Below are 26,996 nucleotides of genomic sequence, written 5' to 3'. Positions count from 1 at the left end.
TTTATCCAGCTCTCTCATTTCTCTTTAGGAATCATCAATGTTGTATTCCAAGTCATCATAGTGTCATTTTCTGGATTCTAAAAGGGAAAAATTCCAGGGAGAGAACACACAAAGAAATGAAATTCCAGTAGAACTGAGATGAATGGAAATCCTGAGACAGAGTTTCTGGGTAATTAATAATGAATTTATTAATTAGGTTACCTGACAATCAATGAATTAATTATCAGTGATTTCTCTTAGTAACCAAAGACAATAGGAAAGGTATTGAAATGATTTAAATTTCTTCTGATAGGAAACTCACTTGACAAGTGAAAATCAATTCTACACACAATGTCTCTTACCCAATAATTGATTTTGTATCACTAGGCTGATTTTATCATATTTTAGTCATATAGGAGCTGTATTTTAGAGACTGAGAAACCATCTGAAATAGATCTTGAAAATCTAAAGAGTCAAATATATTTTCCTGTGTTCAGTTTTGACAATTAATATTCAAGGTACTAAGAAGATTCATACTTTAATAAAAATGTGATTGAGTATTTCAAAACACTCAAATTACTTAAGATAGAGTCAACTATATGGGAGAAACCAGATATCTACTTTGGAGAGATAAGAAGTCTCAGGTCCCAAACTGGCATCTAATATGGCTGGGATGGGTGCTTTCCATTGGCTAAGAAGTCTCTGAATCTTTCAATCTGTGGTGTCTAGAAGGGAAGGATGCATTTATCCATAGAAGGAATAAAGCAGAGAATGGTCTAAGGGATACTTTCTCTTTCTCTCAAGTCATAGTCCAAGAATTGGGTAGGCATAGGCTTTGGGCCTTTTTTCATCTGTTCTTCTCAGTTCTAGGTATAGATAGTAGTGTCTCAACCAAGATATTAGAACTCACCAGAAAATCCTGAGAATTCAGGGGGAAAGGAAGAAGTGGAATTTGACATATTAGTGAGAATAATGCTATGTAGGAATTGAACATGTGGAAGCTTAATAAATACTGATTGACTAATTTATTGATTGACACCAGATTTGGGTGATACAAAATTCTGGTGATATATAAATGAGGATTTTTCGGGAGGGGTTAATAAAATGTATAATATGCAAAAAATTAATGGATTCTCTCATTATTTTAGGAAAACCTTTAGCAAAATTAAAGTAAGAATCCCTTTAATAATAACACAATTCCTTCCCCATTAAACTAAATTTGTCTTAATTTCATATGATTGTGATTCTTTGTAATAGTAATAAAAGGCTACAGCTTGTGTTACTCCTACTGAGCAGATTTCATTCTTTTATATCAAGTATCAGTCATTGGCTAGTCATGATTCTGATTCATAGCTTTAACAGATTTTCAATAATGGTTTAAAAAATAATTCTCTGGAAATCTAAACACTATTTCCCAAGAACAGTGATTAATTAAGACTTTGCTATATATAAAGGCTAGTGTGTTTCTATGAATATTCCTTTTAAGACTTTTTCAATTCCCAGGGAGGATTTTCTAGAGTTTCAGGGGAATCTATAAAGGAGATGAGAAAGGAAATAAGTAGAGCCTCTGATTCAAGAATTGAAAGGTTGTGAGACAAGAACTAAGTGGTTCTTCCTCACTATATTTTCCATAGTATTGCAGATTCACTCAACTGAATTTTTTCATTGAATTATTAGAAATCATTTACTTGCCAAGTTAGATGTCCCTTTTTCAATCTTCATTGTTCTTGGCTTTATTGTATTTGAAAATTGTCCAATTTTTCTTCCAAGTTACATTTCCTTCTCTGCCTTTTTTGTAATACTGTTCCTTCTTGGCCCTCTTCCCTGAATGATCATTCCTCCTCAGTCTCCTCTGTTAGATCCTAATTCATATTCAACCCTTAGCTGTGAGTGTATTCCCAAAGTTCTCTCTTCTTTTCTATTTCTGTATTCTTATATGATGATTTTCCCCCTCATTTAATAGTATTTTTCTCTTATTATATTGAAAGATAATTTTCAACATTCATTTTTTTTGTTTATGTATTTGTTTTGCAAGCCAATTGAAGTTAGGTAACCTGCTCAGTGTCTCACAACTAAGTGCAAGAATCTGAGACCATATTTGAACTCAGGTCCTCCCAACTCCAGGGCCAGTACTCTATTTATTATGCCACCTAGATTCCCTTCAGTATTCATTTTTATTTTTTTTTATTTAATAGCCTTTTATTTACAGGATATATGCATGGGTAACTTTACAGCATTAACAATTGCCAAACCTCTTGTTCCAATTTTTCACCTCTTACCCCCCCACCCCCTCCCCTAGATGGCAGGATGACCAGTAGATGTTAAATATATTAAAATATAAATTAGATACACAATAAGTATACATGACCAAAACGTTATTTTGCTGTACAAAAAGAATCAGACTCTGAAATATTGTACAATTAGCTTGTGAAGGAAATAAAAAATGCAGGTGGGCATAAATATAGGGATTGGGAATTCAATGGTTTTTAGTCATCTCCCAGAGTTATTTTTCTGGGCATATCTAGTTCAGTTCATTACTGCTCCATTGGAAATGATTTGGTTGATCTCGTTGCTGAGGATGGCCTGGTCCATCAGAACTGGTCATCATATAGTATTGTTGTTGAAGTATATAATGATCTCCTGGTCCTGCTCATTTCACTCAGCATCAGTTCGTGTAAGTCTCTCCAGGCCTTTCTGAAATCATCCTGTTGGTCATTTCTTACAGAACAGTAATATTCCATAATATTCATATACCACAATTTATTCAGCCATTCTCCAACTGATGTGTATCCATTCAGTTTCCAGTTTTTAGCCACTACAAAAAGGGCTGCCACAAACATTCGTGCACATACAGGTCCCTTTCCCTTCTTTATAATCTCTTTGGGATATAATCCCAGTAGTAACACTGCTGGATCAAAGGGTATGCACAGTTTGATAACTTTTTGAGCATAGTTCCAAACTACTCTCCAAAATGGTTGGATTCGTTCACAACTCCACCAACAATGCATCAATGTCCCAGATTTCCCGCATCCCCTCCAACAATCATCATTAATTTTTCCTGTCATCTTAGCCAATCTGACAGGTGTGTAGTAGTATCTTAGAGTTGTCTTAATTTGCATTTCTCTGATTAATAATGACTTGGAGCATCTTTTCATATGACTAGAAATAGTTTCAATGTCTTCATCTGAGAATTGTCTGTTCATATCCTTTGACCATTTTTCAATTGGAGAATGGCTTGATTTTTTATAAATTAGAGTTAATTCTCTATATATTTTGGAAATGAGGCCTTCAGCATTCATTTTTATAAGATTTTGACCTTGAAATTTTTCTCACTTCCTTCTTCCCCTTCCCTCTGCCCAAGATAGCAAGCAAGGTGATTTAAGTTATGCCTGCACAATCATGTTAAAGATATTTCCATTAGTCATGTTGTGAAAGAAGTCAGAAAAAGGGGAAAACCATATGAAAGAAGCAACCCAAAATGAAAATAATATGTTTCAATCTGCATTCAGAATCCATAGTTCTTTGTTGGGATGTGGATAGCATTTTCCATTATGAGACTTTGAAATTATCTTGGATCATTGTATTGCTATGAAAAGCTAAGTCCATCATAGTTGTTCATCACACACTATTGCTGTTATTGTTTACAATGTTTTTCTGGTTCTGCTCACTTTACTCAGCATTAGTGCATATAAATCTTTTCAAGCTTTTCTAAAATCAGCCTCTTCAACATTTCTTAAAAAAAATACAGTAGCATTCCATTACAATCATATGTCTCAATTTGTTTAATCATTCCACAATTGATGGGCAAACCCTTAATTTCTCTTTGCTGCTTATGAGGTAATCTTATCAGCTCTTATGGTTTCAAGAATCATTCCTATTTCCATGCTATTCCCAAATCTATGTATCTTTCCCTAGTGATTCTCTTAAGTTCTTGCTCTGTTTTACCAACTGTCTGGAACTAGATGTCTTAACTAGTTAGCCTTATAACATTTATTTCCTTTTCTTTCCCAAAAACTTACTTCTCTTTCTAGCTTCTCTATACTCCTAAAAGCATCTTTCAAATCTTTCCTAATTTCAATCCAAACCCCACAAAAAGTACAAAAGCAATATTCCTAATCACTAGTTTTACTATGCCATTTCTTGGCTCAATTAACTCACATTGCTTCCAATTTCCTCTAGGAAAAAAAGTACAAAACTCCACCTAGCATTTAAAGCTTTCTACTATCTTATCCAAAGAAACTTTTTTCATTTGTTTCATACATTATTCTTCTCCATGTACTCTTCAGTCCAGTCAAAATGCCCTTCTTGTTTGTTTGTTAAGTATAAAACTTCACATTTAGTTATGATGTTTTTACTTAAAATATCCCTAATGTTCCTCAAGTCTACTTCTTAGATTCCCTGGTTTCAGTCAACACAATTCAAGTATCATCTCAATATGAATTCATTTTTAATCTTCTTAGCTGATAATGCATTTCTCCTAAAAACTGATGATGCATTTGTATTGTGTGTATATTCAAAAAGTTCATATGATATTATATGATATATATATATATATCATATAATATCATCATCAATTGTTTGTGTTTTCACTCCTAGTGTCTAAAACAGCTCCTGAAATATAGTACATGGAGTGCATTAATTAATTTCTTCCAGAGAAATGGAAATACTAGAAGCAGAAAGAATCAGTAAGAACTTTGGCCAAAATTAAAGAAAATGTTGCTTATAACTTGTGGCATGTAACTTTTATTGTGCAAAACATTATGCAAAGCATTCAAGCAGGTGCCTTGGAAAATTGCCACAGCTTTACATCAATATACTCTTTCCCAATATCCATATAATTCACAAAACACAGAAAAACATATTTTCCTCACAGATGCTACTCTCTATAGCTATATCCATGTTCTAGGTTTAGGCAAATGATGTTATTGCTGCCATTGTTATTGTTCTTATTTGTTGCTTTTTGGTGCTACCTGAATTCTAGTTAAATTCATATCAACTATAGACCAGACTTTCTTGGGAAGAAGAGATGCATAGATGTCTAATATCATTAAGAATAATTGCAACAAGATTTTGAATTAAGCCTATCCTTGTCCTAGTCAGCAAAGGTTTATTTTAGGGATATAATGGAATCTTGTCTTTCAGAGTCCATAGGCCAGAGAGAATGGAGCCTTTCATTATGCATTATTCAGAGATTCAGGACAAAGACAAATATTGTCTCCAAAATTCTTATTCATATCTTATAACCTGAAAGCCTAAAACACAAGAGCATCATTATTCATTGCTCTCCATATATTTGCTGGAATGAACAAAATATGTAACTTGATAGATACACTCTAACTCAATTGACAAATGCAAGCCTAGGTATTGCTGAAGCATATTCAAAACTTCTTTTTTTTTTTTTTTTTAATAAAACTGAAAAAACATTAGGAATAATGTTTTCCTCTAAAGCCTCTTCTAAACTCTTAGGGAAACTCTAGGGAATAGTATGTGATAGGTCCCGCACAGCAAGGTTATTTTGAGGGAAATAGATCAAAGTGTGATAACAAAACTTAACTTTGACATGGATCATTTCATTGCCTTCCCAGCAACCCCAAGTGAATGGCCATGACCATCCTTTCTCCATTAAGAAAACTTAAAGAAAAAAAAAAAAAGGGTGATATTCCTTTTTTTCCCTTAACTTCCAGATTGAAAATAGGGATTGTGGAGGGAATAGCATGGTCACTTGGTTGTATTCCAATACAACTTTATTTGTGGACACTGAAATTTGAATTTCATAAAATTTTCATGTGTCACAAAATATGTTTTTTTAATTTTTTAAAACCATTTACAAATATAAAAACATTCTTAACATGTGGACAATGTAAAAACAAGCAGCAGAGACATATTGTGTGTCTCTTTAGACATTGGCTCAAGAAGAAAAGGAACAGAATGGCCTACAGCTATATTTCAGATTGAAATCACTAGTCTTACATTTAAGTAAGAGACCCAGATAGAAACAAAGACAGAGAGAAAGATAGGTAGAGATAGAGAGACAGAATAAGAGATAAGAAAAAAAGGAGCCCAACTCTGACATTTTTGACTCTACACAAGTTATATGATTTCACATTACTTCAGTACTTTACATCAAACAAATAAAAACAGATTCCTGAGGACTTCATATCAATTTAGAAAACCACAAATTAACATTAGGAAATTATATTATATTTTTTATGTATTTTGTTAAACATTTTCAACTTTCAATTAAATCTGATTTCAGTCACATTCTGCAGGCTTGCTGGAGTTTGCAGTTTGCTGGTTATGAGTTTTGATATCTCTACTTTAGACAACTTTCTAGGACTATTAGTTATGGAGATAGCACTCAACTGCATTAGGTATTACCTCCTTTGAGAGTTCTCTATACAATGAAATCCTAGCCTTTTAACCTCTCTCTTTTATTTAAAATTATGTTTCTTCACAAGGTGAGAGGTTGGAGGAGAAATTGAAACCAATCACCCTTAAAAGCAAGGTGTGCAAGCTACAGAAAAGTCCAGGAAGAAGAGAGCTTTTGTAATCCGGAAGAATTTTTCATATCTAGAGATTCCAAACAGCCTTGGAAATCTGGCTCAAAGAGAGTCAAAGTGAATGGAGTTTTCCTGATCCTAAAGTAAAAACTATTATTAAGTTCCTACCATATATGCCAGGCACTCTGCTAAGAACTGGGTCATTTTTGTGCTAAAAGTCATTAACCTAAAATCTCTGCTATACTGAAACTCAAAGTTCATCAAACTTTCTCTGTAAAGGACAAAATAATAAATGTTTTAGGCTTTGAAGGCTAACAGAGAAAAATGAGCATATATATGCTTCTACAACAAAAGAGAAAAAAAAATTTTCACAATGTTTTATGCAAAAAATTCAAAATATAATCATATTTATATATATATTTTAGTAATGTGAATGAGAAAAGTGAAATTCTTTGGTGAGGATGGCAATAACATTTTGTTGAATTGAAATTCAAAGTTAGTGTTCCTATCCAAATTGATTGTTCATATTCATCTGTTACTGCTGATCTGTAATGAGATTTTACATATTTCATTCTTGACAATGTCTTTTCACACCAATAAGTATTGCCGAATATTGATCTCAAAGCATGAAAATTTGATTTTTTTAGCTTTTTATTTTCAAAATGAATGCTTAGTTTTCAATATTCAACCTTGTAAAACCTTGTGTTCCAAATTTCCCTCCTTTCTCCCACCTCATTTATTAGATAGCAAGTAATCCAATTTAGAACATATGATTTTAATTGACTGAAAAGACTAATTAATGTTAAATTCATTTTATCTGTTAAATTCATTTTGTCTGGACATATTTCTTTTGCTGCTACCCCAAACAATAAATTAATTAATCATAGGTACATGACTTTCCCTATTTCATAATAAATGAGCCATTCAGAAGTTTACTTTGGTTAAATTCTTTTTTCACATTTTTAAAATTTTTTTTGTCAAGAAATTCTGCTGTTACCAAATAATTCTGCTAGAAATTTTTGAATTTTTCTGACCATTGCTTTCCTTTGAGTTGGAGATATTGTTATGAATGCTTACTCTGTTAATGTCGATATATATTGACTTTTTTTTTTAGCACAGCTGCAGTTTTATTGAATAATAAACACAATGCTTTGCCATCTAATTTGATAAGAAAATAATCCATACTCCATTGTGCTTTAAGAGTGAAATATCTGAAGTCCACTTTTCTCTTCTTTGCTCTTTTTGACAAGATGGGAATTCACTGGCAATAAAAAATAAAATATCACAGTGTGGCAATTCATATGGCACTTGAAATGCTGTGTCATTGGGATTTGTGGTGTATCCAGCAAGAGTGTGAAAAGATGAGATCATCACATACTATTTCTATTATCACTATTCTGGGCTGCTATTATAGCATAAAAGCAGCTATAAACAATAAGGAAACTAATGAGCATGGCTGTATTCCAATACAACTTTATTTGTGACACTGAAATTTGAATTTCATAAAATTTTCATGTGTCACAAAACATATTTTTTAAAATTTTTTAAAACCATTTACGAATAAAAAAAGATTCTTAACATGTGGACAATGTAAAAACAAGCAGCAGGCTAGATTTTTCCCTCAGGCCATAGTTTGCCAGACCCTATTCTACCTCAAAAAAAAAAAATGATAACATTCCAGCTGAAGAGAATAAAGTCCTATCCAGCCAAGTCATTGTCTGAAGGTGGAAAAGTTTACATCTGTCCATCTAAAAAGCAAACCAGGGAAGCTAGTGGATCAACTTGTGTAACAAGACACTGTCCCCTGAAGAACCAGCAGCTGAGTCCAGGGTGGCTGACACTGTCCAAGCTCAGTATAACCTCCACAGCACTCTTGGGCAGTCACAGTCTTTTGAAGAGCCAAGCCAGTTGGTGTCCATCACCCTATACTGAAATTGTGATCATCCTTTAGTGAGAAAAAGAACCTCAAATCCCTGCAGTTCCAGAATTGTCTTAGTCATGTTAGGTCAAACTCCTGTGCTTTACTGCTATTGTTTTAAGCTTGTGCCAATCTCCCCTCTTCACCCATGCTTTAGGATTTGGGGGGAGACAGTATTCACCTGGTATTTGAATGCATGTTTTTTGACAATTGGTCTTGCTCCACCATTCAAGTAAATGCTTTTGCTAAAGATCCAATTCTATAAACCCATCATTAAGGAAAAGCACATCAACTGGGGACTTATTCCCTAATATATTAGGAACATAAATACTCACAGAATTATTGCTAGAACTCTGAAAGAAGAAGCAGCCAATTTCTCTGGAGACCCAATCTCTGTCATTTATATAAAGTAGACAAATCAACCCCAGTAGGGGAAAGAGAAGATATTACATATACATGTCATTTGAACTTCTTAATAACTGCTGAAGTAGATCTTATGTTTTAGACATAAGAAAAGTGATGTTAAGAAAAAGAAAATTCTTTCACATGCTGAACACAGATTGAATTATTTGCTGTCTAAGGGGAAGGGATGGGGGGAAGGGAGAAAAATTTGGAATACAATATTTCACAAGGGACAGGGTTGGAAACTATATTTGCATATATTTTGAAAATTAAAAAAAGAACCATAAAAAAGAAAAGAAAAATTATTTGTGGGCTCTTGATAAGTTTGAGAGGCAAAATTTAAATATATAGTAGATCTTCCTTATTCCAATTCTATTATGTACTACACTATTTTTCTCAACACAGAATAGAAATAATGTTATTTCCTTTCACTTTCAGTGTAGAACTGACCTCAGGCAAAAAATTCTAAATAGGGTATAGTTTGTCTTTGGCACAATCACACCTGACTTTCTGTATTCTCTTCTCAAGGCCACCCATAAGTTCTTTGGTACTTTACCTATACCTTTTTTAGCCACCAAATCCTACATTTCAAAATTTTCTACTTCCTAGTAAACCATCAACACCCTTTTTCTGAAGTATTAACCTTCAATATCTCTCCCATGTTCTATTGTTTTAATCCCTTTTTCAGTGTTCTCCCTGATGAACACTTTTCTCCTCTCCAATTTATCGTACGCTGAGTTGTCAAACTAATATGCCTAAAGCAAAGATCTGACTGAGACATTCCCTTGCCCAATAAACTATAATACTTACTTGGAGGATCAAATGCAAGTGCCTTTTTGTCATTTACGACGTTTTACAATGTGACTCCAACCTATCTTTCTAAGCTTATTATACATTATTCCCTTTGATATGTTCTCAGGCTGAACCAAATTAACCTTCTCCCTATCCTTTATATATATTTGTGTGTATATATATATATATATATATATATATATATATATATATACACAAAGAGAGAGAGAGAGAGAGAGAGAGAAACAGATAGACAGACAGACAGAGAAAGAGAGAGAGAGAACTTTTCCTAAGACTATAAATTGTGGATAATATGCCTTCTTCCATTGGAAGAGAAGTTTTTTCATGTAAGAATTGCTTATGCCAGTGAAATTTCAGGTTCAGGACTTATCCCTATATCCCCTTTTAAATACATGTACACATTATTTCTGTCTATGGAATGTAAGCTCAATGTAATCAAAGCCTGCTTTTATTTTGTCTTTGTATACTGAATGCCTAGCACAGAATCAGCTTGCTTAGTAAAAAGTTATTATTCATAGTTTTCAGTTGTGTTTAATGCTGTGTGACCCCATTTGGGATTTTCTTTCCAAAGATAGTGGTATAGTTTGCCATTTCCTTCTCCAATTCTTTTTACAGATGAGGACACTGGGGTAAACAGGATTAAGTGACTAGCATAGGACCACAAAGCTAGGAAATGTCTGAAGCCAAATTTAACTCATAGAGATGACTCTTCCCGACTTCAGCTGAGCACTATACCACCTAGCTGTCCACATATAATAAATATGTGACCCTTAATTAGTTCATTGATAAGTGAGAAGAGAACAATTGCGTTGCACTGCTTCAAAGTCAGCAACCACGTAGAATGAATAGCACTAAATAAAACGAGTCCTTTAAAGTTCTCAGACATGTTTGTATTTGAAAAGACAATGACTATTAATCCAAATAAATCTATTGGGTGGAGCTTCTGATAATGTAGCACAAAGGAAGACAGAATTTGAGTTATAAAAGATGGGATGAAGGAAGAAAAAGAGAAGGGAGGAGATAATAGCATCTTTCTCTAGACCTAATTTCCTTTGCAAATTTGGTGGGGAATTAATAGTTTTGTTCCATCTTTTAATTTTAAAACCATAGATTATTTAATAGCTATTCTCTCCCCTCAAAAAAGATTAAATAAATCATGCTCTCATAGTTTTTTGGTTTTGTTTTGTTTTTTTCCTAATGGCTTTTATGGCAGTAGCAAGTGGCAATGGGGTTAAAGAATCATTTCTATACTGGGACTGCTACTCTATTTATAGATAGTATTAGAATATTTTACTGTTTTATGAAGCTAGTTAATTTTCAACGATAATTCAGATTCCATATGCCATGGTAATTTTTAAATGAAGTTTTAGAAGCTGATGAATATCCTTAGGAGGTGGTTTGATTTAAAAATAAAATCCTGGGGATACAATACTGCAACTAGGCCATAAGTAATAGAAAAGCAGGTCCTAAAAAGCTCTTGGTCTAACAAAATAAATTAAGTAGTACTGGATATGGAAATGACATCTTTTGATATAGAAGTCTCATTACTATAATTCAGTTATAAGGTCTAGCAAGTTAAAATTCTTATTTCTGGAATAAGTAGCAGTACCTTCATTTGGAACAAAGAACAAAAAAGTCTGACCTCAGCTAAAGAGGTAGGAAATGTTCACCCAAGGCAGATATTTGGTGCTTTCCGATCTCGACTATAAATAAATATAACATTTCCCAATTACATTTTAATCTGATTCAAGCAACACTTGGGGGTTGCTAGCTACATGCCGTCCATGGGTCACATATTTGACAACTCTCCACTGGAAAGGGTAATTGAGTTATAGAAATAGGAGGGACCTTTAGTAAAAGAAAATTCCAAAGATGAAAATTTCTTATATGTCTGCATCATTAAATTTTTGTTTTCTTTTGTTGATTTTTTTTTCATTACAAACATGTACATATTACCCTACACAGTGAGAGCTGTCTTATAGCAAAGGAAAACAATCAATAATAAATAGCAATGGTTGAATCAAGTAAGTCATGTTAGACTTTTAGTAATTCCATTTGGTACTTCCTTGGCAAAAACAAGGCAATGGTTTGTCATTTTCTTCCAAAGTTCATTTTACATATAAGGAAACTAAGTCAAGCAGACTGATTTACTTGCCCAGGGTCACATAGGCAGTAAGTGTCTGAGGCCAAATTTGAACTTGGGTGACTCTATCAACTGTACTTCCTACCTGCTTATAAATAACAATACAGTGACCCCACATGAAAGTGCATGTTCCACAGTTGTTACTCTCCCAACCCAGTATTATTATTTTTCAAATTAACAAAAATCTATTTTCCTACTTCCTATTTCCCATTCAATTAACAAAAAAGAGAAAAGAAAAAAATCCTTGTAACAAAGATGCAGTCAAGCAAAATAAATTCCCACATTGATATGTATGTGTATACAAAAGACACATGTACATTTGTATTGTACAGACATAACTACATATACACATACATAAGTTCATAAATACATAACAATCTAAATAAAATTTTGATAGCTTTAAGAATTATGATTTATAAAAAATTAGTCATGATTCCCAAAGGTAAATGACAAAACAGGCCATCTATCTCCTGACAGAGAGGTGACGGATTTATGGTAAAGAATATATATACACACATTAACATATATGTATACACATGTAAATGTATACTATATATGGTTTATTATCCTATCTGTACATTTTATTATACATAGAACTTGTATGTGTCTATATGCATATGTGTATATATCTACCCATAAATATGTATATGTGTATATGTTTTATAAAATGGGGGGAATAATATTACTTCCTAGGTTCATACACACACACATTCTGTACCCATAAATCAGTCACCTCTTTATTAAATGAGATATTTCAATTCATTTCATTATTAACCTTTTAGAATTATAGAAGATCATAGTAATAATTCTAAAATCTTTCAAAGCTGTTTGTCTCTATATTGTTCTTATTATATAAATTGCTTGATTTCTGATAATTTCAGTTTTCATCAGTTTAAAAAGTGTATATGATTGTTCATCATTTAAATACTAATTATAGCATAATTTTTTCTTCTAGTTCCTCTTGCTTCACTTACATCAGTTCTGATGTTTTTCCACATTTCTCAGAAATCATTGATTTCCTCATTTCTTATAATATAGTAGTAATTTAATACTGCATTTTCATTATTTAACCATTTCTCAATTGATGAGCATCCTTTCACTTTGCAGCTTTTTTGCATTCACAGCAAAGCTGCCATAAATATCATCGACTTTTATAGCACTTTTTTCCTATTTTTAAAATCTCCTCTGAGTGGAGGATAGCCTTAATAGTAGTACAGTAATGAGTATATACAAAATTCCAAATGGCTTTCCAGAATTATTGTATTTATTCACAGGTCTATCCACAGGGCACAGATAAGTCTAGCTTTCTATAGTCTTTCCAAAGAATGCTTATTTCCCCTTTTTTGGCATCTCTACCAATATGGTAGGTATAAATTAAATCTCAGGATTGCTTTAATTTCCATTTCTCTAATTAGAAATGATTTGGAGCATTTTTTCACATGGCTATAAATAGCCCGGGTTTTTGCCCTAGAGAACCACCAATTTTTCTCCTTAGACGATTTATCAATTAGGGAATAGCTTTTTGTTTTGTTTTGTTTTGTTTTAATTATAAATTCTCATCAGTCTTGACATATCTTGAAAGTTAATCGTTATCAGAGAAACAGTGAAAAAGATTTTAATTTTAAATTTTAATTTCATTGAATTTTTGTGCAAAACATTTTAATTTTATGCTATCAAAATTATCCATTTTAATCTTTTGTGTTCTTTTATTATTTTCCCTTCCATAGATCTAATAAACAAATTTTCCATGTTCCTTTAATTCTTTATGATGTGAACATAATCAAGATATGGATCTATTTGGAGATTATATTTGGTATAAAGTCTGAGATACCAACTATTTCTATAGAAAAGGATAAAGAGGGAAGGAGATAAACATTTATTAAGCATGTACTGTATCCTAAGAAAGCTTTTCAAATATCATTTCATTTGATTCTCACAAGAGCCCTAGGAGATAGGTATTATTTCTTATTCTCTCCATTTTCTATATAAGAAAATGGAGGCAAATAGGAATTAATTTGTCCAAGATCATCTAGATGGTAAATGTCTGAGGCTACATTTAAACTCAGATCTTTCTGAATCCAGGCTATACTGTCTATTTGCTATACCACATAGCTTTTGTATATAGAAAATTCATAACATCAAACTTTTCTTAATGTTTTGTTACATATTAAGCCTATCTGAATCACTTTATTGGGATGCTGGGATGCTTCAAAATTCTATTATGAAGTGCTTCATTTCAAGTTTATAGGAACATTGTATTTTCTGTTCTGTTTTTACAGATGATATATGTGTGTATGTATACACATATATGTATACTTATGTAGACATTATATACATATATTTGTGAACATGTCTTTTACCTACTTAAACTTTGGGTCACAAGTCCATATGGGCTTGCATAATTGAATGAATTATGGTTTATGGCACAAAATTATGGTTCATTATTAATAAATCAGATTTGTATGCTTATTTTATATACCTATGTGCTTAAAAATGCATAAAAATTTCTTAGGTGAAAAGGGGTTGTGAGTGGAAAAATTTTAAGAAACCCTACTCTAGAGATTTCAATGATGTTTGATTACTTAAGAGTTAAACTCATTCTAATTAATTCCCACAACTTTGAGAGCAACTTTTAAATTTAGACAATTCTTTTCATCTGTGTGTTAGCCACACCTGGATCATTAAATGCACCTGGTTGTATGGATATGAAGGAAGAATGCAGTCTGAATGTGAACCAAAGTACTGTATGCAGATAAAGGACCACCAGTGGGAGATTTTAATTATCTTCGGAAGTTCTTGTTGACATTTTCATTCTCGAAAATATTCATTGTGGTTGCAAAAAGCTTACCAGGCCATTTGTTTTATAGCATAAGAGATTTATTTATTCTATGTTAAAGGTGTTCATCAAAGCATTGTCTGTGGCAACTGAAAATATGTCATGCAAAATTGCATTCAGTTATCAAATGACATTAATCTAAGATTCGAGGTTACCCCGAGGTGAGAAATAAATTGAAATTGGTACTGTTTAACATGTCACATAGAGTGATGCTCTGGAAGGAATTAATAATAAATCCATTTGTGACATTGTTAGTCTTTTAAAATAGAGAAGAGTTTTGTGGGCTTTAAAGCAATTAGAGTTTTCAAATATTTTACTTTCACCTGTTGGTAATTCTATAGCATGAAATAAGAATGTTAACATGACAAGGAACTTCAAAAGGGAGTCTAGAAACGGAAAGTCAAGCTTCTCATGAACTCTTATCTTTAAAAACATTTAGTTCTGGATAAAAGGTTAGTCTGGCAGTGGAAAAAATGCTGGGTGATCACTTAGAAAAAATGAGTTCTAGTGTTGCTTTTGAAATACTGTTTGTGTGATTCTGAAGAGATCACTTAACCTCTCACTATCTCAAGTAGTAGCTTTCCAAGACTTTTAAGGGGGAGTCTACTGCCAAAATTGATTCCCTAAAGCATCTCCCTAACTAGAATGTCTCTAAACAAATGATTTTTTTTTTGGAAAAGTGATAACCCAAGCATTCTTTTTAAAATTATTATTATTTGTGCATAACTTAAGTTTAAATAATAAACTAAATTGTAATATAATAGGGCAACATAATAATGATACAATTAATATTTGTCACTGACTATTTCCTTAATTTAAAATACTCAAAGGAAAGCAACTCAGCATTTTTTAAATCATAAAAATAATAATTTATTTTAATAATAAATAATAATTCTTAAGATAATATATACACAAACAAAAAACTATCAATAGTTTAAAGAACCCAGAGATAATGTATAACAAAGATCCAGAGGTGGGCTTGATTTCAGCAAGACAAGTTCACCTTTGCCTCCAATGCTACCTGTGCGACAATGGGAAGTTTATAGATTTATTTATTAATGCATACATGGTCAAACACTATGGGAAAATTGGACACTAATTCTTTGTTGATACAATTGTGAACCGATTCAACCATTTTGGAGAGCAATTTGGAATTATGTCCAAAACATTATTTAAATGTCTATAAATTGACCCAGCCATACCACTTTATTTCCAAAGATGATTATGGGAAAAGGAAAAGAATCTATATGCTCTAAAAATGCTTATAACAGCTCCATTTATGTTGATAAAGATCTGGAAATTGAAGAAATGCCCATCAATCGGACAATGGCTGAACAAGTTGTGACATATTATGGTGAATGGAATACTAATGTACTATGAGAAATGAAGAGCTCAATGATATTAGAAAAGCATGGAAAGTATCGTGCAAAATAATGAAGAGTGAAATGAGCAGAACAAAGAGAACAACATTGTATGCATTAACAGCAATATTGTTTTAAGACCAACTTTGATGCATTATTTCTAAAATAGAGAATCGACTCAAATTTATAAGAATTCAACCCATTCTCTGATAAATTGTCAAAGGACACGAACAATTTTCAGATGTTCTAAATCACTATTGGTCACAGAAATGCAAATTAAGACAACTCTGAGGTAATACTACACATTTCTAAGATTGGCTAAAATGAAAAGAAAAGATAATGATGAATGTTGGAGAACATGTTGGAGGGGGAAAGTGGTACACATGCTTTGTTGGTGGAATAGTGAAATGATCCAACTATTCTGGAGAGCAATTTAAAACTATGCCCGAAGAGCTACCAAACTGCATACATTTTGATCCAGCAGTATTTCTACTGGGCCTATATCCTAAAGAGGTCTTAAAAGAGGGAAAGGGAACCACATGTACAAAAATGTTTGTGGCAGCCCTCTTTGTAGTGTCAAGAAACTGGAAACTGAATGGATGCCTGACAATTGGAGAATGGATGAAGAAGTTATAGTACATGAATGTTATGGAATTTTATTGTTCTGTAAAAAATGACCAGCAGTTTTTATACATCACCAACAAAGTCCAACAGCAAGAGATACAAAGAGAAATTCCATTTAAAGTAACTATCAGTAGCATAAAATATTTGAGAATCTATATTCCAAGAGGAAGTCAGGAACTATGGAACACAAGTACAAAATACTATCCACACAAATAAAATCAGATATGAAAAATTGGAAAAATATCAAATGCTCTTGGATAGTTTGAGCAAATATAATAAAAATGGCAATACTGCCAAAAATAATCTATTTAATGTCATAATCAACCAAACTCCAAAAAATTATTTTACAGAGCCAGAAAAAATAATAACAAAATTCATCTGGAAGGACAAAAGATCAAGAATTTCAAGAGAATTAATGAAAAATGCAAATGAAGTTAGCTTAAGTTTATAGGACACATTAGTCAATAACTACAGTAATCTAGTGTTTGACAAGCCCGATGATCCCAACTTTTGGGATAAGAACTCACTATTTGAAAAAAACTGCTGGGGAAATTGGAAACAAGTATGGCAGAAGCTAGTCATTGACCCACATCTAACACCACATACCAAGAGAAGATCTAAAATGGGTTCATGATCTAGACATAAAGAATGCTATTATAAACAAATTAAAACATAGGATAGTTTAACTCTCAGATCTATGGAGGAGGAAGTAATTTGTAACCAAAGAAGAAATGGAGATCATTATTGATGACAAAATGGATATTTTTGATTATATTAACTTAAAAAGTTTTTGTACAAATAAAACTAATGTGGATTAGATTAGAAGGGAAGCAATAAATTAGAAAAAAAAAAACATTTTTATATTGAAGGATTCTGACAAAGGCCTCATTTCTAAAACATATAGAGAATTGACTCATATTTATAAGAATTCAAGCCATTCTCCAATTGGTAAATAGTCAAAGCATATGAATAGACAATTTAAAGATGAAGAAATTGAAATTATCTCCAGTCATATGAAAAGATGCTCCCAATAACTATTGATCATAAAAACACAAATTAAGACAACTCTGAGAAACCACTACATACCTCTACCTCTCATATTGGCTAAAATAACAAGAAAAGATAATGATGAATGTTGGAGGAGACGTGGGAAAATTGGGACACTGATACATTGTTAGTGGATGGATGCAACCATTCTGGATAGTAATTTGGAACAATGGTCAAAAATTATCAAACTGTGCATACCCTTTAATCCAGCCGTGTTTCTGCCTGGGCTTATATTTCAAAAAGATCTTAAAGAAGGGAAAGGGACCTGTATGTGCAAGAATGTTTGTGGCAGTCCCTTTTGTAGTGGCAAGGAAGTGGAACCTGAATGAAGGCCCATCAGTTGGAGAATGGCTGAATAAATTATGATACATGAATGTTATGGAATATTATTGTTTTATAAGAAAGGACCAGCAGGATGATTTCAGAGAAGCCTGGAGAGACTTATATGAACTGATGTGAAATAAGCAGAACCAGGAGATCATTGTACACAGCAACAACAAGATCATACGATAGTTGATTCTGATGGATGTAGCTCTCTTCAACAATGAGATGATCCAGACCAGTTCCAATGATCTTGTGATGATGTAAGCCATCTGCATCCAGAGAGAAGACTGTGGGAGCTGAGTGTGGACCACAACATAGCATTCTCACTCTTTTTGTTGTTGTTTGCTTGAATTTTATTTTCTTCATCATTTTATTTTCTAGTTTGATTTGATTTTTCTTGTATTTGCATAAATATGTATGCATATGTTGGATTTAACATATACTTCTATCATGTTTGACAAATATTGCCGTCTAGGGGAGGGATAGTGGGAGAAGAGGGGAAAACTGGAACACAAGGTTTTGCAAAGGCTAATGTTGATGAATTATCTATGGATAATAAATAAAATAAAAATAAAAAATTTAAATAAAAATAAATAGGTTTAATTTTTTAAAAAAGGGAAAAAGAAATGATCAGCAGGATGAATTCAGAAAAGCCTGGAGCAACTTACATTAACTGATGCTAAGTGAAGTGAGTAAAAGCAAGAGAATACTGTGCATGGCAACAAAAAGAATATGGAACGATCGGTTCTGATGGATGTGGCATTTTCAACAATGAGATGATTCAGGCCAATTCCAATGGTCTTGTAATGAAAAGAGTCATCTATACCCAGAGAGAGGACTGAGTGTGAATCACTACATAATATTTTCACATTTTTTGTTGTTGTTTGCATTTTGTTTTCTTCCTGATTTTTTTTTTTCCTTTTTGATGTTTTTTCTTGTGCAGCATCATTGTGGAAATATGTATAGAGGAATTGCACATGTTTAACATACATTATATTATTTGCTATCTAGGGAGCAGATAACAAGAAAAGGAAGGGAGAAATTTGGATCACAATATCACAGATGAAAAAAATATTATATGTTCCAGAAGCAGAACTGATAAATAGAATTGATTATAAAATAATTTCCATATGCATATATGTATATGCATATACCTGCAAGTATGTGCATATATATAGTATACATATATATATATATATATATATATATATAATCTAGAGGCATATGAAGAAGTGTTCTAAATCCCTTTTAATTAGAGAAATGCAAATTAAAACAATTTTGAGATATCACCTCATACCTATCAGAGGGCCAACATGACAAAAAAGAAAGAGATAAACGTTGGAGAAGATGTGGGGAAAATTGGGACAGTATTGCACTGTTGGTGGAATATAATGGGGCACATTATATCATAAACCATAAATAAAATCATCAAAATAATAATTTTTCTCCATTCTGGAGGACAATTTGAAACTATGCCCAAAAGGCAACCAACCTGTGCATACCCTTTGAATTAGCAATACCACTGCTAAGTCTGTATCCTGAAGAGATCACAAAAAAGGAAAAAGAATGTATATGTGCAAAAATATGTATAACCTTTTTGTAGTGAGGTAAAATATTGGACACTGAGGGGGCCCAAAAATTGGGAAATGGCTGAAGAAGCAATGGCATATAAATGTAATTGTATACTGTTGTTCAGTAAGAAATGATGAATACAGAAGTTTCAAAAAACCCTGAAAAGACTTGTACAAACTGATGCAAAGTGAAATGAGAAGAACCAGGAAAATATTGTACATAGTATCTACAACACTATGTGATGATCAACTATGATAGACTTAGTTCTCAGCAAAAAATAATTCAAGACAAGTAAAAAGGACACATGAGGGAAAATGCTATTCTTAATCAGATAAAGAACCGATGGAATCTGAAAACAGATTGAAGCATATTTTTCACTTATTTTATTCTTTTTTGTTTTGATCTGTTTCTTCTTTTCCAACTGTGATTAATATTGAAATAAGTTTTATATGATAGCATGTATATAAACTATATCAAATTGCCCAGCATCTTCACAAGAGAGAAGGGAAGGAAGGGAGGGAGAAAAACTTATAATTCAAAATCTTGCAAAAATCAATGCTAAAAATTATCTTGGTATGTAATTGGAGGAGGGAATAAAATACTATTTAAAAGTTATACTATGTCAGGGAACTGAATGTAGTAGTTTCTAAGGAATAGCGAGAAGGTCATTGTGGCTTAGCTATATAAGAGAATATGTAGGGAAAAAATAGTTAAGTCTAAGAAGATTGAAAAAGTAGGAAAGACCCAGACTGAGAAAGGCTTTAAATGTCAAACAGGATTTTATATCTGATCCTAGAAGTAGTACAGAGCAAATGGAGTCTATTATATAAGGTAGTGACATTCTTAGAATATGCTTAAAGTTTCTCCCACAGGGACTACATGTGCTAATGAAATCACAGATCCTTTGAAAGCCTTATTGAAGATTCATCAAGTGATAATTGTCAAGTAGTCAGATGATCCTTGGAGAAAATTTGACAATCTAGTTAAAACTTCTCCTGCATTGTCCCCTAGAAACCCTGAGGGTCTTCCCCTTCCCAAATATATCAATATGTATATATGTATATAAAAACTAGGTTAAAAGAAGCCATTCTCTGCCTCATTTCTTATCTAACCTTAATCACTGAATGAGCATTGCCTCAGTCAAACTAAGACACAATAAAGACCTTAGCTTAAAAATGCTAAAGTCTCCATAGGAACATCTCCAATCCTCCTGATCTCTATCTTCCCCCTGGGCCCAGATGGCTTTGGAGGGACTAGTGACCTTATGCAGCCCTCCTTCATTTAAATCCAACTCATTTGCATATCATCATAGCCCTCCCTGAGGTCATGGTTCTCTTTGAGAATGAAGGGCATACAAGAACAGCATCATCTCCTACATCCCAAAGTACCAATGACCTGACTGCAACTTTCTCTCAGAAGCCTAGGATTAAAACCAAGAAGGGGCAAATTTGCTATTTCTCTGATATTTTCCAGGAGCTGGGTTGAGTATTTTAAATATTATCTCAGTTGATCTTCACAATTATATTTTGAATCAGCTGTTACTATTTTCTCTCTTTTACAATTGAGAAAATTGAGGCACACAGAGATTATGTGATTTTTCCAGTTAAGTAGATAAGAAATTCTAAGGCTGGATTTCACCTCCGTTCTGTCTGACTTCAGGTCCAGCACTTTATCTTCTGCATCACTTAGTTTAAACTAAAATTTTATTAAAAATATTAAATATTTTACAAATAATTTATATTTTTACTAGAATAACTCCCTTATCTATATACTCTAATTTGTTTCTTTCTCTCTTATGTTATTTCTTCCTCTGATTCTGAAAAATGGATTTGGGGAATATGTATAGATATAGAAACACATGTTTATATCTATACATAACTGCAACAGTATTTGAAATGCGCTTTCTTGATTTGGAAGGGAATAAGAGAATAAAAATTTCTATTATACTTATTATGTGACAGACACTGTGCTAAACACTTTTTTATAAATATCTCATTTGATCTTCACAACATCAGGATCTAGGAGCTACCATGATTGAAATTTAATAGTTGAGGAAGGCAAGGAAAACAGAGGTTAAGTGACTTGCCCTACATCACACAGGAAGCATTTTGGGTTAGATTTGAACTCAGGTTTTCTTGACAGTAGTAGAGAAGTATCAAAAATTTGAATTTCATTCTATTAATAACTTCTCCTTTGAAAGTAAATATTCCACTGGTATCCCCAAAATGAAGAAAAAAGCAGATGCAGAGAAAGACCCATAGCAAGTTGGATACTCTGTGGAAAATTTATTAGTCACTATAGATAAAAGTAATAGAATGAGAAGGTATGCATGAGTGTTGATGTCAAGATGAGTTTAGTTCAAATCTAGCTTCAAGTATTTACTAGTTATGTGAATTTGGAAAAAAAGCACTTAATGGCTGTCTGCCTCAGTTTCTTCATTTGCTAAGTAAGGATAGCCCCATCTTCCAGGGTTGTTGAGAAGATGAGTTATTATTTGCAAACACTTCTTCAAAGTTGATGGTGCTATTTAAAAGAAAGTTGTTCTTATTATGATATGTACTTCTATATGGAATACCCACTTAAGTGAGGTACAAGATACTTTGAAATGTTGAACAAGTGATCTTAATTAGTCTAATAATACCAGCTAGTATTTAGATAGCAGAACTATTAAATTCAAATAGAAAAAGGATCTCTGTGGAAAGAAATTCATTTTGAAAACTTCAGATCAACATTATCTATTTGCATTGTATTTTATTTATTTTATTAAACATTTCCCAATTACAATTCAGTCCCCTTTACTTACTGAGAGTCACCCTCTGGGACAGTGCTTTTTCTTCACAACAGACCTAAGACATGGCCACATAAATATTATCACCACACTCACTGTTATCAAATTAAGAAAAGGTGGCTCTGACAAGTGAAGGATCAGGATTCAGACTCAGGGCTTCTGACAAAATGAAACATTTTATTGTTCTTTTCACTTTGACATACAGTTCTTTTAAGTAATGATTAATTACACAAATAATTCCTGATGTTTGAAATTTAATCTAAATGAATATTGTGTCTATGCCTGAACATGTGGAATTATTTCTGTGGAACGGACTGGTGATATAGAAGCAGATCTACAACTAAAGTAAGACTATTGAAACTTTGGTTCAGTATGATGATGGCATTTGTAATACTTTAGTAATCTAGAAGCAATGATACTTAGAGCCTAGTTAATAAGAACTTAGATTAGCTTAAATTGGAAACTTAGATTTTGAAGTCTCTGCTTCTATTTCTTTCCCAGGGGCAATGACCAACTTTTCTACTAAGGTATGTTTCATGTAAGACAGATAAAATCATAAGTATGTTTGTCTTTATGGACCAGCCTCTCTAAGGCTAAATCCCCAACATATATTTGCATTAGCAGGCCAGGATCCCAAGGAACCCCCTGAATACTTTCCACCTCAGAGTGCTACTGATAACTCTGTTTGAGAGGCTGTAATTTCTAGTTTTGTTGTTCATGGCCCCCCATTAGTGTATTACCTATTGATCAGCCACTCAATTAGCTTTTAGAAAAGATATTTATTAAGAAAATATGCAGTAATGGAAGTTGAAACAATGATTCCTCTAAGACAGAAGCATACACTCCCCTTGCATATCCATATTACCTGGAAAAAATGCAATCAAAGTTACAGTAAAATAATATTGAGATATATATGTCAGGAACTCATGACCCTGAGATAACTCACAGTCCTGGTTCCTATAAATCCTTTTCTCAGAGTCCTAATGAAGTTACCCTGATGAAGATTTAGCTTTCTTCTGGGCTCTGAGGGTCAGTGATTTTGTATAATCTTGAAACTACCTTTTCTCAATGAGTCTAGTATTTCATATCTTAACTCCTAATAAAGAGGTTGTTAGCTATTGCTGATATTCTGGACACTGCTACCAATGTTAAGAGGAACTCTAAATCTTCTGACCTTTCAAAATTTATAAGACAATCATATGATCAAGGAAGAAATGGTAGGTGCAGGAATGAGAAAACTCTCTTTTCCCTGTCGCTATAACTCCTTCTTAGAAATCTTTCACTAGTAGATTTGAAACACAATCCCTGGTTGTTTTTGGCTCTAAACCAATTTGCTGTTTTTATATATAGATGCTTTAGTAATTTCTGAGATATTCAACAAATTGCAAGATATTCCCTGTGATCTGTCATCTTCCTTTTTTAATCTAATGACTAAAGTGCTTTATCCCTTTCAAATTGGTTAGGGAGCTAGTTTAAAATTTGATTGATTTATTAATTCAATCTATCTGTCAAGATCATCTGTGCTTAATTAGGGTAGGAAAAGAAGTCCACTCTTAGATATAGAAGAAAATGCCAAATTCATAAATTCAGAGTAATGTCAAGTAAATTTTTAAAATAATTATTCAACAGTATTTTTGTGCACTGTCAAGAAAAGGAAAAACAGCAATGATTGCAAGCTAGCATGTGTTCACTGCAAATTAATGTGATCAGAATCATGGCAAATAGGAAAATCACACCATCTTATAAAAGCAGAGCATGTAGAGTAGCATTCAGACTCAAGTAAAATTTGACATATGGCAATATTATATCTATGAAACAACTCCCTAAATACCTATAGCACCTTTCACCCACTAATTATGCTTAAAAAATGTGTAACTTTAAAAATATGGCCACCATGTTTTTCAATTTCATTAAGCTAACCTTGGGCTTCTCATTTAGAGACTTGGACCCTTGACCACCTCACTAATTCATGCAGTGTATACTAGCCTGTCCCATCCATTAAACTATCATCTTTTTCTCTTAGTGGTAATGGCTTACATTTTCATGCCTCTGTTGGTTTACAAATCACTACATATCACAATATGCATATGTGGATAATATGCATATTATCTCTCCCCCAACTTATGAGAAAAATAGGCCTCAGAGACATTAAATTGTATATCTCAAATTATAATTTGTAAGTGACAAAGGTAGAATTCAAGCTCAATAATTTATATATCTTTCAGGGAGAATCTTGTATGCTCACTCCTTCCTATCTCTGCCTAATTTTTGCTAGACTGACCTATACTCTAAAGTCTCCTATTATTATATCATTATTTGTTTCTATGAAGATATTACTGTCTTCAAGTGGTAGAGAAGTAAAGAAGGAAGAAAAAAGATATGATAAGGGGATTGAGAGGGCATCTGAGACAAATTACCTACTTCCATATTTTACCCTACCACAATTTTAACTAATTCCACTCCTGAACCGAGTTCATTAATTCTAAAGAAACACCTCAGAAATTCTCTTCAAAGGGCAGGGCCCTTTAAACGCTTCTAATTCACTTCCAATCAGATGTTTGTATTGGAAGTCTCTCAGGTCACTTTTAGCCACAAACTCATGAATTCTTGAAATGTGTGAGTCTTCAAAAAAAAAAAAAACAAAACAAAACAAACAAACAAACAAAAAACACTAACTTAACTGAAGACACTTTGTAAAGTGGTAGAAAAAAAACAAGTTCATGTAAATGCTATAAATTATTCCTTTTCCATAAGAATATCATATTGATATACTGTAGAAAAGAGCATTAGAAATTATAATCAGTACCCATTAAAACTCTCACTAGACAGAAATAAAGATATTTTAATCTAAAGAGTGAACCAATTATATTCATATTACTCAATGAAATTATTTCACTAGCATTCCGGGATGGTTTAGTTGCCCCATCTAAAATTAAATATTTAATTAATTAAATTAAGTTAATTTGGGGTAGGGGAAAACTTAAAGGCAAGCAAAGCTATTATGAGACCACTGTTTATCAAAGAATTGAAAATATGAGTGCTGTTGTTTTCATGCTAAATTATAAAGTTCCAATATATGTCAAAAGCTTATACAGTTGTTTTGTGACTTTGTATGCCAGACCTCAGCCTGGAGCACATTTGTACAGAGATAATAGAAATGACAGATCATTAACTGCAGTAGATCAAGCATTGCTGTTACAATGAAGCCCAGCATGGCAAGGTAACAACAGTTTAAGAGACTGAAAGGAAAGTCTGAACTGTCCCCAGAAGCCATTACATTAGTGAAGTTTATCTCTGCCGGTAACTCACATATGTCACGCAACGAATTGAATTTACTGCGAAGAGAAGTCTCAGCAGAGCAGGAGCAGCAGCTACTGTGGGGGTCTGACTGCTTGTTCCCCATCTAAATCACCTTATTTTTCTCCAAGATAAAAGGCTCCTCTCATTTCTGTAGGGGACAGATTAAACATCAACCTTTAAAAGCAATTGTTTCTCTTTTCAGGATCACCTTTAACTGGCTTACTTGGAGCCCACTCTACGGGGACTTTATTGCTCCCTGAGTAAAAGGCAAATAAAGCCAATATTTTCTTTTACGTAGTTGGTTTTTGCTTGAAACTGTGTGCTTACAAAACAACATGTGGCCAATTAATAGGTGAAAGGTAAAGTAACTAGAAATCCATAGCTAGTTTTCCTAACAGCGCTTCGGTGTTGCCCAAAATCAGCTGAGAAATAGAAAAAAGATCCTAACTTGGGGAAATATTGGGAACAAATGGGCACCTAGAAAGGTGATAAAGCAGATTATGTAAAAGGGGTCAGAAAACCTTCAAAGACAGGAGAAAGCAGTATGTACCATAAAGAGGACAGATATACATACCTTGTCTTAAGAGATAAAAATGGCCCCACAAAAATGTAATCTTAAGGCAAAACAGAGGATTTGATTAATTCCATACACTCTTAGCAACCACCTGGATAACATTACAAAGAACTTTTTTTAGACTGTGTTAACAATGTTTTTGCAAAGTGGAATTATATGGTAAAATAACCAGTCTAGTCTTCATGCTATTCATTTCCCTTCCTATATCTATGAACATATCCTTCACCATATTGGGAACCACATCTTCATCTCTTAGAAACTTAGAATCCTCAAACTTATCATATATATAATATGTGTGTGTATATATGTATATGTATATACACATACATATACATGTATTATGTATGTATATATCTATATATGTGTGTTTATCTTTGTGTGTATGTATATATATATGGCTATACACACACACACACACACACACACACATATATATATATATATACGTATATATATATATATATATATATATAATATCAGGAAAATGCTTGCATAAGAAACTTTGAATTCCTCCTATATAGTCTAGTTTTTAAAAAAGAACATTTTTTTGTTGTTTTCTGTTAATTTTTTAAGAGAGATATGATTTTTCTTAAGTACCACCTCTGTACTTCATGAATTCCTCTCTGAAATGATTAATTTTCTGGATGTTCTCCACCATTAATTGTATCTGTACAATTTTTATTAAATAAATGAGTTACATATCTCTAAAAAAATGTGGGGTTTTTTTGGTAAGGACTGGGACTGGTTTTTTTTTTTTTTCCTTTCCCATTTTCTCCTCATGTCTTGTTCACAGCAATTATTTCAATCAATGAACA

Source organism: Sarcophilus harrisii, chromosome 6 (assembly GCF_902635505.1).
Source record: "Sarcophilus harrisii chromosome 6, mSarHar1.11, whole genome shotgun sequence".
NCBI lineage: Eukaryota > Metazoa > Chordata > Mammalia > Dasyuromorphia > Dasyuridae > Sarcophilus > Sarcophilus harrisii.
The sequence above is the reverse complement of the archived record's forward strand: the minus strand, read 5'-3'. Positions refer to the sequence as shown.